The sequence below is a fragment of the Nycticebus coucang genome, chromosome 14 (genome assembly GCF_027406575.1).
Source record: "Nycticebus coucang isolate mNycCou1 chromosome 14, mNycCou1.pri, whole genome shotgun sequence".
Classification (NCBI taxonomy): Eukaryota; Metazoa; Chordata; class Mammalia; order Primates; family Lorisidae; genus Nycticebus; species Nycticebus coucang.
Window position 1 is genome coordinate 5,112,411 of NC_069793.1, and position 14,754 is coordinate 5,127,164.

The 14,754-nt window shown below is 50.5% G+C and overlaps 1 non-coding gene across 1 annotated transcript; it reads right to left on the minus strand.

Annotated features, from left to right (window-relative positions):
* Positions 1–2,773: 2,773 nt before the first annotated feature.
* LOC128566266 (U2 spliceosomal RNA) lies at positions 2,774–2,964 on the minus strand. The gene has a single exon (XR_008374542.1). It is a non-coding gene; the product is annotated as a U2 spliceosomal RNA (small nuclear RNA).
* Between the last annotated feature and the right edge of the window lie 11,790 nt (positions 2,965–14,754).

The following is a 14,754-nucleotide window of genomic DNA, read 5'->3' on the forward strand; positions in this document are numbered from 1 at the left end:
TCTCTTGCCTCAGCCTCCCGAGCAGCTGGGACTACAGGCGCCCACCACAACGCCCGACTATTTTTTTGTTGCAGTTCGGCCGGGGCTGGGTTTGAACCCACCACCCTCGGTATATGGGGCCGGCGCCCTACTCACTGAGCCACAGGTGCCGCCCTCTGAATTTTCCTTCTTTATAGTTTCAGATTAATCTTTTTGGAAACACAGCTAAAGTTCCCAAATACTTTATAAGAGTTTATCAGATATCTCTGATTTGGCTATGTCTAGTTTATATAGTTTTCAAAATATTGCAGATTGTGAACAGTGCATTATATAAGATTATGGTGGAAATCCTATATCCAGAGTACTCTACAAATTTGTGTGTATGTGTGTGTATGAGTACTAGAGAACCACTAAAAAACCAACTGCTTTTTATTGTTTTGTTTTGTGTTTTGCAGTTTTTGGCCGGGGCTGGGTTTGAACTCACCATCTCCGGCATATGAGGCAGGCGCCTTACTCCTTTGAGCCACAGGTGCCGCCCACCAACTGCTTTTTAAATCTTTTTTGTTTGTTTGGTTTTTTTGTATTTTTTATTTATTTATTTTTTTGCTTTTTAAATCTTAAAAAAAAAAATGAGAATGGGGTGGCGCCTGTGGCTCAAAGGCGTAGGGCGCCGGCCCCATATGCTGGAGGTGGTGGGTTCAAAACCAGCCCTGGCCAAAAACTGCAAAAAGAAAAAAAAAGTGAGAATAGGATAATAAAGATCTATGCTGTCAAAACTCAAGTTAAGGGCAGCACCTGTGGCTCACTCGGTAAGGTGCCGGCCCCATATACCGAGGGTGGCGGGTTCAAACCCAGACCCAGCCAAACTGCAACCAAAAAATAGCCGGGCGTTGTGGCGGGCGCCTGTAGTCCCAGCTGCTCTGGAGGCTGAGGCAAGAGAATCGCATAAGCCCAAGAGTTAGAGGTTGCTGTGAGCTGTGAGCTGTGTGACACTACGGCACTGTACCCGAGGGTGGTACAGTGACACTCTGTCTCTACAAAAAAACAAACAAACAAACAAAAAACAAACTCAGGTTCAAAGTTACAGAGCCAGAGACAGGTGTGTGTCTCCTGTTGTGCACTCCTCCCCCCATCCTGCTGATTAACTTAAAGAAGTTCCAGAAGTAATATCATTTTGTCCACAAATTCTTGAGCACATAACCCTAAAAGATAAGTATTCTTTTGGGCGGCGCCTATGGCTCAGTGAGCAGGGCGCCGGCCCCATATACCGAGGGTGGCGGGTTCAAACCCAGCCCCAGCCAAACTGCAACCAAAAAATAGCCGGGCGTTGTGGCGGGCGCCTGTAGTCCCAGCTGCTCGGGAGGCTGAGGCAAGAGAATCGCGTAAGCCCAAGAGTTAGAGGTTGCTGTGAGCCGTGTGACGCCACGGCACTCTACCCGAGGGCGGTACAGTGAGACTCTGTCTCTACAAAAAAAAAAAAAAAAAAAATAGCCGGGCGTTGTGGTGGGCGCCAGTAGTCCCAGCTACTCGGGAGGCTGAGGCAGGAGAATTGCCTAGGCCCAGGAGTTGGAGGTTGCTGTGAGCTGTGTGATGCCACGGCACTCTACCGAGGGCAATAAAGTGAGACTCTGTCTCTACAAAAAAAAAAAAAAAAAGATAAGTATTCTTTTTAAGAAAGCATACCAGACTGTTATTATCTCTCCCAAATAGATGAACAATTGTGGTACAAAACTTGTAAAGATCACTTCCTGCCAAGAGCACCCAGGAGTCCCGCTTGACCCTGCCAGCCTCTTTTCTTGCTGGCAGCTCCCAGCTTAAGGGTTTTTGGAGCTCAGTTCTCATTTCTCATAGGAAACAATGTTGTAATCTCAGCCAGCTGCTCTTTTTTGTTCCTCTCCAACGCCTTGAGTCCCTCTGAACTTGAACCTTGAGCCCCTGCAAGCCTCCAGTAAATAGCTGTTTCATTCCAGGGCCAGTGATATTTACCCAGCCAGCATCACAGAGGTTTGATGAGGACAAAATGAGGTGTTACAGACGAGAGCAAATTGAGCAACTAGAGGATGTGCCTGGGAAGGTGTTCGGGGCGACCACATACAGTTGTCTTTTCCAGCTGCTCCTCTAGTCCCCTGCAGGCCAGAACTTCATTTCTTCTGCTCCTTGCAGTACCTGGCATCCTGACTGGCCAATTGACAGCAGGAAGAAGGTTGGCAGGGAGGTGGGGGGTGGGGGGTGAGGGCAGCCCAGTGAAAAGCAAAGGTCGGGAGTGGGCCAGCCAGGCTGCCAGGCACAGATCTGCTTCTGGCCGGCTTTGCAGACACTTCACAGCCCCATCGGGCCCTCTGTTTCTACGGGCAGTGTCTGTAGCTCAGTTGGCAGGGCGCCGGCCACATACACCTAGGGTGGCGGGTTTGAACCCAGCCCGGGCCTGCTAAGCAACAATGACAACTGCAACCAAAAAGTAGCCGGGTGTTGTGGTGGGCGCCTGTGTTCCCAGCTACTTGGGAGACTGAGGCAAGAGAATCTCTTTTTTTTTTTTGTAGAGACAGAGTCTCACTTTATGGCCCTCGGTAGAGTGCCGTGGCGTCACACAGCTCACAGCAACCTCCAACTCCTGGGCTTAAACGATTCTGCAAGAGAATCTCTTAAGCCCGAGAGTTTAAGGTTGTTGGGAGCTGTGACACCATGGCACTCTACCCAGGGCAACAGCTTGAGACTCTGTCTAAAAAAAAAAAAAGGAGAAGACATTGGGCTACGGCACTAGTGAGCAAACTTTTCATTATCCTTTTTTTGTGTGTGTGTGTGCACTGTTCCTGGAAGTACTGCAATACCAGGTCAATGTGTGGAGTGGACGGAGCAAGCTCCTATTCCAACTCCCTGCTCCAAAAATCCATTTAATATGTTGTCCTCAGATAGAGGACGTATCATATATTAAACTGATAAGAACAGATACTACACTTGATCTTAGCCAAAAGGCCGAGAAGAGATTCCACTATCCACTTTTGTTGTTGTTGTTGTTGTTTTTGAGACAGAGCCTCAAGCTGTCCCCCTGGGTAGAGTGCTGTGGCATCAATGCTCACAGCAACCTCCAACTCCTGGGCTTAAGCGATTCTCCTGCCTCAGCCTCCCAAGTAGCTGGGACCACAGGCGCCCGCCACAACCCCTGGCTATTTTTTGGTTGCAGCCATCATTTTTGTTTGGCGGGCCCGGGCTGGATTCGAACCCACCAGCTCAGGTGTATGTGGCTGGAGCCTTAGCCTTTTGAACTACAGGCGCCAAGCCCCACTACCCATTTTTTAAAACCTTGTTTTATTTAGTTTATTTACTTTGAGAAGCAGTCACTCCAGTCCTTGAGAATGTGAACTCCAATTCATTCATTCATTCAACCTGAGTTCAAATTCTGACTGTTGGCCAGGTGCGGTGGCTTACACCTATAACCCTAGCATTCTGGGAGGCTGAGGCTGGTGGATAGGTTGAGCTCAAGAGTTCAAGACCAGGGCAGCGCCTGTGACTCAGTTGGTAAGGCGCCGGTCCCATATACCGAGGGTGACGGGTTCAAACCTGGCCCCGGCCAAACTGCAACCAAAAAATAGCCGGGCGTTGTGGCAGGCGCCTGTAGTCCCAGCTATACAGGAGGCTGAGGCAAGAGAATCGCTTAAGCCCAGGAGTTGGAGGTTGCTGTGAGCTGTGTGAGGCCACGGCACTCTACTGAGGGCCATAAAGTGAGACTCTGTCTCTACAAAAAAAAAAAAAAAAGAGTTCAAGACTAGGTTCAGCACTACTTTTGACATAAAAGAGATAAATCATGTAGACCAGCAGTTCTCAACGTGTGGGTCGCGACCCACAGGAACTGTATTAATGGTCTAGGCATTAGGAAGGTTGAGAATCACTGAATTGTAGACAAACCCAGTCCGTCCTAGTTTTGTTTTTGTTTTTGACACAATCTCACTCTGTTGCCCAGGGCTAGGGTGCTCTGGGGTAAGCCTTGCTTACAGCTACCTCAAATTCCTAGACTCAAGAGATCCTACTGCCTCAGCTTCCAGAGTAGCTGGGACTACAGGCACCTACCACAATGCCTGACTAGTTTTTCTATTTTAGGTAGAGAGGGGGGTCCCTTGAGAAAATACTGTCAGAGGGTAGCAAGGTTCTGTCCCAGCCATGGCCTTGCCCAGCTGTGAGCCCCCAGAGTAAGTTTCCTGGGCTACAAAAGGGCTAGCAGTAAGAACAATTGTGCAGGATCTGTGCACGGTTCTGCTAAGCTCTTTTTTTTTTTTTTTTTTTTTTAAGCTCAGCTGAGCTATAGGTGCCGAGCCTCTTTTTTTTTCTTTTGAGACAGAGTCTCAAGCTGTCACCCTGGGTACAGTGCCATGGCATCACAGCTCACAGCAACCTCCAACTCCTGGGCTCAAGCGATTCTCCTGCCTCTGCCTCCCAAGTAGATGGGATTACAGGCACCTGTCACAAAGCCCGGCTATTTTTTTTTTTTTTTTTTTGCTTGCAGCCATCATTATTTTTTGGCGGGCCAGGGCTGGATTCAAATCCACCAGCTCAAGTGTATATGGCTGGTGCCTTAGCCACTTGAGCCACAGGCGCTGAGCCCTTTTTTTTGAAAGAGTCTCACTCTATCAGCCTAGGTAGAGTGTAGTAGCATCATTACCGCAATTTCCTTTTTTTTTTTTGGTTTTTGGCCAAGGCTGGGTTTGAACCCGCCACCTCCGGCATCTGGGACTGGCGCCCTACTCCCTGAGACACAGGCGCTGCCCATTACCACAATTTCAAACTCCCCAGGCTTAAGCAAGTCTCTTGCCTCAGCCTCTCAAGTAGCTGGGACTACAGGTGTATACCACCACACCTAGCTAATTCTTCTTTTTTTTTTTTCCTATTTTTGGTAGAAATCAGATCTGACTCTTGCTAGGCTGGTCTCAAACTCCTGAGCTCAAGGGATCCTCCCACCTCAGCCTCCCAGAGTGCTAGGATTATAAGTGTGAGCCACCACACCCAACCTGTCTGTGAATTTGACAGAAAGTCAACTAGTGGTGGCCAGGGTCTGGAGGCCTGGGGTCTGGGGGCATAATTATTTAAAGGTTTGGTGCTTTGTTTAGGGGAGAATGTTCAGGGAATTAGATTGTGGTGATGGTTGCCACAATCTAATTCCCTAAACATTATATAGTAAAGCCCATTGAATTGTCTGCTTTAAAATGATAAGCTTTATAGTATATGAGTCATATTTTAGTAGATTAAAAAAGAGCTTAGGGCTAAGCAGCGAGGGTGCTAGCTATATGCAACGAAGCTGGGCGTTGTTTGAACCCAGCCTGGGCCTGCCAAACAACAATGACAACTTCAACCAAAAAAAAAAAAAAGAAAAAAATATTTGGGCACTGGGACGGGCACCTGTAGTCCCAGCTACTTGGGAGACTGAGGCAAGAGAGTCTCTTAAGCCCAGGAATTTGAGGTTGCCATGAGCTGTGATGTGAGACTGTCTAAAAAAAGAAAGAAAGAAAGAAAAGAGGGCAGCGCCTGTGGCTCAGTCGGTAAGGCGCCGGCCCCATATGCCGAGGGTGGCGGGTTCGAACCCGACCCTGGCTGAACTGCAACCAAAAAAAAAAAAAAAATAGCTGGGCGTTGTGGCGGGCGCCTGTAGTCCCAGCTACTCGGGAGGCTGAGGCAAGAGAATTGCTTAAGCCCTGGAGTTGGAGGTTGCTGTGAGCTGTGTGATGCCATGGCACTCTACCCAGGGCCATAAAGTGAGACTCTGTCTCTACAAAAAAAAAAAAAAAGAAGAAAGAAAAGAAAAAGAAAAAAGAGAAGAAAAAGGAAAAGATTTGCCTACCCTGGGCGGCACCTGTGGGTCAGTCGGTAGGGCACTGGCCCCATATACCGAGGGTGGCAGGTTCAAACCCGGCCCCCGGCCAAACTGCAACCAAAAAAATAGCCGGGCGTTGTGGCGGGCGCCTGTAGTCCCAGCTACTCGGGAGGCTGAGGCAAGAGAATCGCTTAAGCCCAGGAGTTGGAGGTTGCTGTGAGCTGTGTGAGGCCACGGCACTCTACCGAGGGCCATAAAGTGAGACTCTGTCTCTACAAAAAAAAAAAAAAAAAAGATTTGCCTACCCTGGACATTTCACATAAATGACCTACAATGGGTGGTCCATTGTGAGCGGCTTCAAGGTTCTCGGAGTTGTAGCAAGGATCAGTGTTTCCTTCCTTTTGGGGACCTAATAATCTGCATTTGTATGGACAGACCAGTTCCAGGCTACCATTCATCATTTGATGGATACCCACAGTTCTTTTGTGGGCCAGCTCCAATCTGGGTGGGGGGGGGGGGGTAGGTGGGGAGAAGTCTGAGGGTGGGTGGGGGGTGGACCTTGACCCTAAGTAACTTGATGTCCATCTCCTTTCCCATCTGGAAAACTCCCACTTAGCCTTCAAGGTCCAACTCAGAGGTCATTTGCTTCAACAAGCCTCTCTAGATTACCCCCAGATAGTCTGATAACCTTTTCCTCTTCTGCTCTCTGCGGGGAGGCCCCAGCGCACTTTCCCTTTTTGCTTCTGAGGCCATCGGTTGTTCCAATCAGCCAGAACTTGTGTGCAGTTGAAAAATGGGAATTTTGTTTCCACACCTGTAGTTCAGCGGTTACGGTGCTGTCCACATACCCCTAGGCTGGCGAGTTCGAACCCGGCCAGGCCAGCTAAACAATGACAACTGCAACAAAATACCAGCTGAGCATTGTGGCAGGGGCCTGTAGTCCTAGCTACTAGGGAGGCTGACGCAAAAGAATCGCCTAAGTCCAAGAGTTTGAGGTTGCTGTGAGCTGTGACGCCACTTCACTCTACCAAGGGTGACCTAGTGAGACACTGTCTCAAAATAAATAAATAAAAGAAAAATGGGAACTTTGCTGGGCGCTAATCAAGGCCACTGACTTTTGCTGGGGAATGTCCGGGATGGGGTCAGATGGGGAGAAGGAAGTAAGAGAAGGTCTTGGGCGTGGGGCAGCGGAGAGCAACCCACAGGGGTTGTGGGCGACTGCAGGACGCAGCTTGAACTAAAAATGTCCAATTGCCCTGTTCTATAGAATGTGCGATTTCTTGCCGGAAACTCGATAGGCAACAGGACGCTCAGCCCCCTCCCCTGCTGGCCAGGGTGCCCGTCCCAGACCCAGAGGGTTCATCCGGCGCAACTGTGGGCCCTTCCTTGTGGGGGCGAGTTGGGGTCGCCTACAGGCTCCCAGCGTCCTCCGCTCCTCTCGGCGCCCACCGATAGCCTCAGTTGCAGCCTCAGTGTCCCACGCAACCCCCGTCTGGTGGAGAAGGAGGAGGGGCGGGCGGGGAGGGCGGCCCAAGCAGCGGCTCTCAGCCCAGGTCGGCGGGAGTCAGCAGGCCCGGGCTGGGGAAGAGGCCCCGCGGCGATTGCAATGAGTCAAGTTCGTGTGCTCGGGAGAGCGGCAGTGCCAGGGCTTGAACGTCGCAGGCACCCTGCGGAAGTGTGAAATCGCCCCTTTGCGCGGCGCCGCGCTCCGAGTGGGAGCGGTGTCCGTTTGCTTCAGTTGGGGAGACCACACGGCCCGGCGGGCACCCTGCACCCTGCGCGCCCTGCCCGCGGAGCCGGGAGCGACTCAGCTGCTAGTGCGCTCAGCGCGGAGCACCGCAGCCGGGTCCGGGGGCTCCGGGCTACACCGCGGCCCGCCCTCCGCCGACCGCCCACGGTCCGGCCCAGCGTCCAGGCGCCCTTCTCCCTCCCGGTCCGGACTGCAGCAAGGGTTCGCTCCCAGGACCGGCGCTTAGACCCGCTTTGTTTATTTACAACAGGGTTTCACTATGTCGCCCTCGGTAGAGTGCCATGGCGTCACACAGCTCACAGCAACCTCCAACTCTTGGGCTCAAGCGATTCTCTTGTCTCAGCCTCCCGAGTAGCTGGGACTACAGACACCTGCCACAACGCCCGGCTATTTTTTGTTGCAGTTTGGCCGGGGTCGGATTCGAACCCGCCACCCTCGTATATGGGGCCGGCGCCCTACTCACTGAGCGACAGGCGCCTCCCAGATCCGCTTTATTAAGTGTCTAAATTAAGAAATTAGTATGGGGGGGGCGGCGCCTGTGGCTCAGTCGGTAAGGCACCGGCCCCATATACCGAGGGTGGCGGGTTCAAACCCGGCCCCGGCCAAACTGCAACCAAAAAATAGCCGGGCGCCTGTAGTCCCAGCTACTCGGGAGGCTGAGGCAAGAGAATCGCTTAAGCCCAGGAGTTGGAGGTTGCTATGAGCTGTGTGAGGCCACGGCACTCTACGGAGGGCCATAAAGTGAGACTCAGTCTCTACAAAAAAAAAAAAAAAAGAAAGAAATTAGTATGGGGGACGTAGCCCGTAGCTCAGTCAGCAGGGTGCCGGCCACATACACCAAGGGTGGAAGGTTCGGGCCGGGCCTGTTAAACAATGATAACTGCAACCAGAAAATAGCTGGGCATTGTGGCGGGCGCCTCTTGTCCCAGCTACTGGGAGGCTGAGGCAAGAGAATCGCTTGAGCCCAAGAGTTTGAGGTTGATGTGAGCTATGATGGCACAGCACTCTACTAAGGAATGAAAAAGTGAGACTGTCTCAAACAAACAAGCAACAACAACAAAAAAACGTATCTAGAGAAAAGTTTTACTCGCGCCCTGCCCCATCTGACACATAGTCTCCTGTGTACCTTTCTGGCATTTACTTACGAAAACAAAAGCAAAAATGAATGTGTATTTTCCTCCTTTCTCCTGTGAAAGGAAGCATGTTACAGCTCCCTGCTCTGGGCTTCCTTTTTTTTTTTTTGAGACAGAGTCTCATTTTATCACCCTCAGTGGAGTGCTGTGGCGTCACAGCTTACAGCAACCTCCAATTCCTGGACTTAGGCGATTCTCTTGCCTCAGCCTTCTGAGTACCTGGGAACACAGGCACTGCCACAATGCCCAGCTATTTTTTGGTTTGTTTGTTTGCAGTTTGGCCGGGGCCAGGTTTGAACTCGTCACTCTCAGTATATGGGGCTGGCCCCCTACCCATTATGATCTTTAGTTTTTCTATTTTTAGTAGAGAGGGGGTCTTGGGTGGTGCCTGTGGCTGAAGGAGTAGGGTGCCAGCCCCATATACCAGAGGTGGTGGGGTCAAACCCAGCCCCGGCCAAAAAAAAAAAAAAAAAAAGGAACGGGGGTTGGGGGGTCTCACTCTTGCTCAGACTGGTCTCGAACTCCTGAGCTCAGGAATCTACCTGCCTTTGCTTCCCAAAGTGCTAGGATTACAGGCAGGTGCCATAATGGCCTGGCCATCCCTCCCGTTTTTTTTTTTTTTTCTTGTTTTTTGAGACAGTCTCAAGCTGTCACCTGATAGAGTGCCCTGGAGTCATTGTCACTCACAGCAACCTCCAATTTGGGCTGAAGTGATCCTCTTGCCTCAGTTTTTCTATTTTTAATAGAGATGGGGTCTGGCTTTTACAATCCACCTGCCTCGGCATCCCATGTGTTGAGATTACAGGCACGAGTCACCTGGCCCGGCCTCCCATTTTATTTATTTATTTTTTTTAGAGACAGAGTCTCACTTTGTCACTCTCAGTAGAGTGCTGTAGCATCACAGCTCACAGCAACCTCCAGCTCTTGGGCTTAGGCGATTCTTGCCTCAGCCTCCTGAGTAGCTGGGACCAGAGGCGCCTGCCACAATGCCTGGCTATTTTTTTGTTGCAGTTTGGCTGGGGCCGGGTTCGAACCCGCCACCCTCGGTATATGGGCCAGCACTCTACCCACTGAGCCACAGGTGCTGCCTGGCCTCCCATTTTTTAATAACCATCAAAAGATTTCCACCTTGCTGGGACAGGGCCATGACTCTCCTCTTTCTTTTTCCTCTAGTTTTACCCCATCAACGTTTCCTTTGTTCAGTTTATTTCTTTTCTTCTCTATTTTTTTCCTTGAGACAGGATCTTGCTCAGTCATCCAAGCTGGAATGCAGTGGCCTCATGATAGCTCACTGCAGCCTCAAACTCCTGGGCCAAGTGATCCTCTAGTCTCAGCCTCCCGAGTACTGGGTCTACAGGTGTGTGCCATGATGTCCAGCTAAGCTTTTATTCATTGTAGAGACAGGGTCTCAGTATCTTGCCCGGGCTGGTTTCAAACTCCTGTCCTCAAGTGACCCTCCTGCTTCAGTCCTCCAAAGTGCCAGAATTGGACGTGAATCACCAAGCCCTGCAACACTCTCTTAATTTCATTTTAACTATTACAGATAATAATAACAAAGGAATCAAATATTTTTTTCTCATATTACTTTGTGTTTCTTTATGCATCCAGTGAACTGACTCCCCAGGAGTGGGATCTGTTGGAAAGGAATTCTCTTTTTTTTCTTTTTTTTTGTAGAGACAGAGTCTCACGTTATGGCCCTCGGTAGAGTGCCGTGGCCTCACACGGCTCACAGCAACCTCCATCTCCTGGGCTTAAGGGATTCTCTTGCCTCAACCTCCCAAGTAGCTGGGACTACAGGCGCCCGCCACAAAAATAGCCGGGCGTTGTGGCAGGCGCCTGTAGTCCCAGCTACTCGGGAGGCTGAGGCAAGAGAATCGCTTAAGCCCAGGAGTTGGAGGTTGCTGTGAGCTGTGTGATGCCACGGCACTCTACCGAGGGCCATAAAGTGAGACTGTCTCTACAAAAAAAAAAAAGGAAAGAGGCTCAGCACTTGTGGCTCAAGCGGCTAAGGCGCCAGCCACATACATCTGAGCTGGTGGGTTTAAATCCAGCCTGGGCCCACCAAACAACAATGACAGCTGCAACCAAAAGGTAGCTGGGTGTTGTGGCAGGCGCCTATAGTCCCAGCTACTTGGGAGGAAGATGCAGGAGAATTGCTTGAGCCCAGGAGTTGGAGGTTGCTGTGAGCTGAGATACTACGGCACTCTACCCAGGGTGACAGCTTGAGGCTCTGTCTCAAAAAAAAAAAAAAAAAAAAAGGGTGGCGCCTGTGGCTCAGTGAGTAGGGCACTGGCCCCATATACCGAGGGTGGCAGGTTCAAACCCAGCTCCGGCTGAACTGCAACCAAAAAACAGCCGGGCGTTGTGGCGGGCGCCTGTAGTCCCAGCTACTCGGGAGGCTGAGGCAAGAGAATCGCGGAAGCCCAAGAGCTAGAGGTTGCTGTGAGTCCTGTGACATCATGGCACTCTACTGAAGGCAGTAAAGTGAGACTCTGGCTCTACAAAAAAAAAGGAAAAAGAAAAAGAAAATCTAGTCAGATAACAGCAATTCCTCCCCAGATTGCTGGAAACACCCTACCCATAACCTGACCTCAACTAGAGAAGAGCCGCGGGCGGCACTCAGGCTGGCTGCCCCATTCCAGCTATATGAGGCTAATAAAAACCTTTTTCGACTGTGTAGGAGCTGAGCTGACACCTAGTCAGTCTCCTTTCTCCTTTTCCCTCTATAAGTCTTTGTTTGTCCCTAGACTGTCCTCCTCTCCTTTCTTTTTCTTTTTTTGTTGCAGTTTGGCTGGAACCAGGTTCGAACCAGGTTCGAACCCTTGGTATATGGGGCCGGCACCCTACCCACTGAACATTGGCACCGCCCCTCCTCTCTTTTCTTGTGGACCCTCACCCCAGTTCTATGCCAGAACTTCGCATCTTTATGGTGTGTTGAAGGGGAAGGAGGCAGTGAGACCAGTCTGGGGACCACCCCAGACCCTTGCCACAGCCCTCCTGGTGTCCAGCACAGCACACTAATTCCCTACTACTCCGTAAATTGGAAGAAATGACTCCGCCTCTGGGATCTCCCTTTCCACTGCCACCTCTCTCTCTGAAAATCTTAGTACTAGGTTGGGATTTCCCCCAGGGTCTGGGATCAGTGTCCCGATCTCTCCAACATCTTCCCTTCCAGACTTTGTCCTCTTGGCTCAGCAGGTGACATGAGGATGCCTGCCTCTCCTGCTGCTGAGCTTATACCCCATTCTTCCTCCTTACCTCACAGGCCATGGCAGTTATGATTCCCACCCCTTCCAAGACAGGTCACTGGGCCATCTCCTCAAAAATCCTGGGCAGCTTGAGTTTAAAAGGAGATATCAAACCGAAATGATTCTTCCACAACACTTCCTGGCCCCAACACACTAGACAATGGAAAGCGATACCCTGAGAATGATATTTGTTTATTTATTTATTTTGAGACAGAGTGTCACTTTGTGACTTGGTAAAGTGCTGGGGTATCATAGCTCACAGCAACCTCAAACTTTTGGGCTCAAGTAACCCTCCTGTTTCAGCCTCCCAATTAGCTGGGACTACAAGCACCTACCACAATGCTTGGTCTTTTTTTTTTTTTTTTGTAGAGACAGAGTCTCACTTTATGGCCCTCGGTAGAGTGCCATGGCATTACACAGCTCACAGCAACCTCCAACTCCTGGGCTTAAGCGATTCTCTTGCCTCAGCCTCCCGAGTAGCTGGGACTACAGGCGCCTGCCACAACGCCCGGCTATTTTTTGGTTGCAGTTTGGCCGGGGCCGGGTTTGAACCCGCCACCCTCGGTATATGGGGCCGGCACCTTACTGACTTAGCCACAGGCGCCGCCCCCTTTTTTTTTTGAGACTGTGCTGTGGCTTTATAGTTCACAGCAGCCTCCAACTCTTGAGCTGAAGAGATCCTCTTGCCTCAGTTTTTCTTTCTTTTTTTCCATTTTTAGTAGAGATGGGGTCTTGTTTTTGCTCAGGCTGGTCCTGAACCCGTGAGCTCAGGCAATCCACCTGCCTTGGCCTCCCAGAGTGGGATTACAGGCGTGAACCACCCTGCTAGGTTGAGAATGGTGGTTAAACATTCTCAGTGATCTTCAAGATTTCATAACCTGCAACTGGCAAGTGGTCTGGGGTCCCCTGTTTCAAACTTTCTTCTTCCTGTAGGGCCATCCTTTGCTCTGCCAGACCTATACCACCTTTCAAATCCTTCTCAAGGAACAGCTGCTGCCTCAACTTTCCACCTTTGACTTAGACTTCGACCCAACTGACCATTCTGTCTCCCACCTTATGCCCCTCCACCTACTGAACCTTCTGCTCGTGTTCAGTCCCAACTCCCACACCCCAACCTCCCCCCTTCTCCTCTCCCTGTTCCTTTCCTCCCCCACACCCTCTCGGAGACAGCCTCGGGAAGCTATTTTACCCTTATGTCAATAGCAGGAGCTGAGGGCATGACCAGAGTCCAGGTCCCCTTTAACCTAAGAGATCTATCCCAAGGTGAAAAGCGCCTTAGTTCCTTTTCAAATACCCCTACCCAATTTACAAAATTTCTAGTATTTAACCCGTCCTGTGACCTCTCATGGCAGGACATTTGTGTGGTCCTTTCCTCTACCACTCCTGAGAAAAAACCCGTGTTTGTGTGAGGTAGCAATGGATTTGATCAAGTCACAAAGCCAGATGTAGAGCAATGGTTTTTGCGGTGCCTCCGTGAAGGCAGCTGAGACTCAGTAGGATCATCCTGGATGAGCAAGTGTGTTTGTCTTTTAAAGGTTTTAGGTAGGATAGGAGGGGGAGGGTATTACTTTGAAGTACTAGTGACCGGTCCAGCAGGCTTCCTGCTGAGACCGTTCTGTTCCTTTGCTTCTCCTGGAGCCACTGTGTCCAGGAGCTTCTAGTTCCTTCTGGCTGGGTCCCAGAAGGGGGTGGTTCCAGCAGAGGTCACTGAACAGCCAAGATGGCGTGCCTTATGCTCAAATTGGAGTGGCCTGTGCTTGCTCTTTTTGGAGTTCCTCCGACCACCCTATCAGTCTGGGCTGCAGCCATAGTCTTTTTTTTTTGTGTGTGTGTGTGTGTGTGCAGTTTTTGGCCAGGGCTGGGTTTGAACCCGCCACTTCTGGCATATGAGGCTGGCGCCCTACCCCTTTGAGCCACAGGCGCCACCCAGCAGCCATAGTCTTCACAGATACCTTAACCCTCATACAGTATATTAACCTCACCCCAAATCTGAAGCTGGAAGGCTGCACCTAAACACCTACTTTATCTCTCAATCAGTCTCAAATATAAAAAAAACTTCAGATGGGCGGCGCCTGTGGCTCAAGGAGTAGGGCGCCAGTCCCATATGCTGGAGGTGGCGGGTTCAAACCTAGCCCCGGCCAAAACAACAACAAAAAAACAACTTTAGAAACTCAAGGACGGACCTAGACTCCCCAAAAGGAATTAGTTAAACGGCCTTCAAAGTCTGTAACAACAGAGAGGAGGAGGTGGCCAAGACTGAGGAGTCCAGGTACCTTTAGGGACAGAGGACCAGCTCTACCAGGAAACTAAGACATCTGTCTCTAAAAAAAAAATTTAAACAGATGGGGAATAATGATGTCATGTTTGCAGACTGTCTGTGCAGGTTGGAAAGATGAAATGTTTTTGAGGAGAAACTAGAACAGAAAGGAGAAGGGAGACTGAGCAGGAGTCAGCTCAGGTAAAGGGCTTTTATTATTCTTATCAGTACAGCTGCAATGGGGCAGGGAGCCCAGAGTACTGCCCAGGGCTCTCTAGTTGAGTCAGGATTCTGGGTCAGGATTATGGGTAGAGTGTCTCCAGAAGTCTGGCCTTGAGGCACTCCAGGAATCTGGGGGAGGAGATTGCTGGTTTGTGACCTGATTTTCTTTCTTTTTTTTGAGGCAGAGTCTCAAGCTGTCACCTTGGGGAGAGTGTTATGGCATCATAGCTCACAGCAACCTCCCACTCTGGGGCTCAAGTGATCCTCTTGCCTCAGTTTCCCTATTTTTAGTAGAGCTAGGGTCTTTTTTTTTTTTTTTGAGACAGAGCCTCAAGCTGTCACCCTCGGTTAGAGTGCCCTTGTGT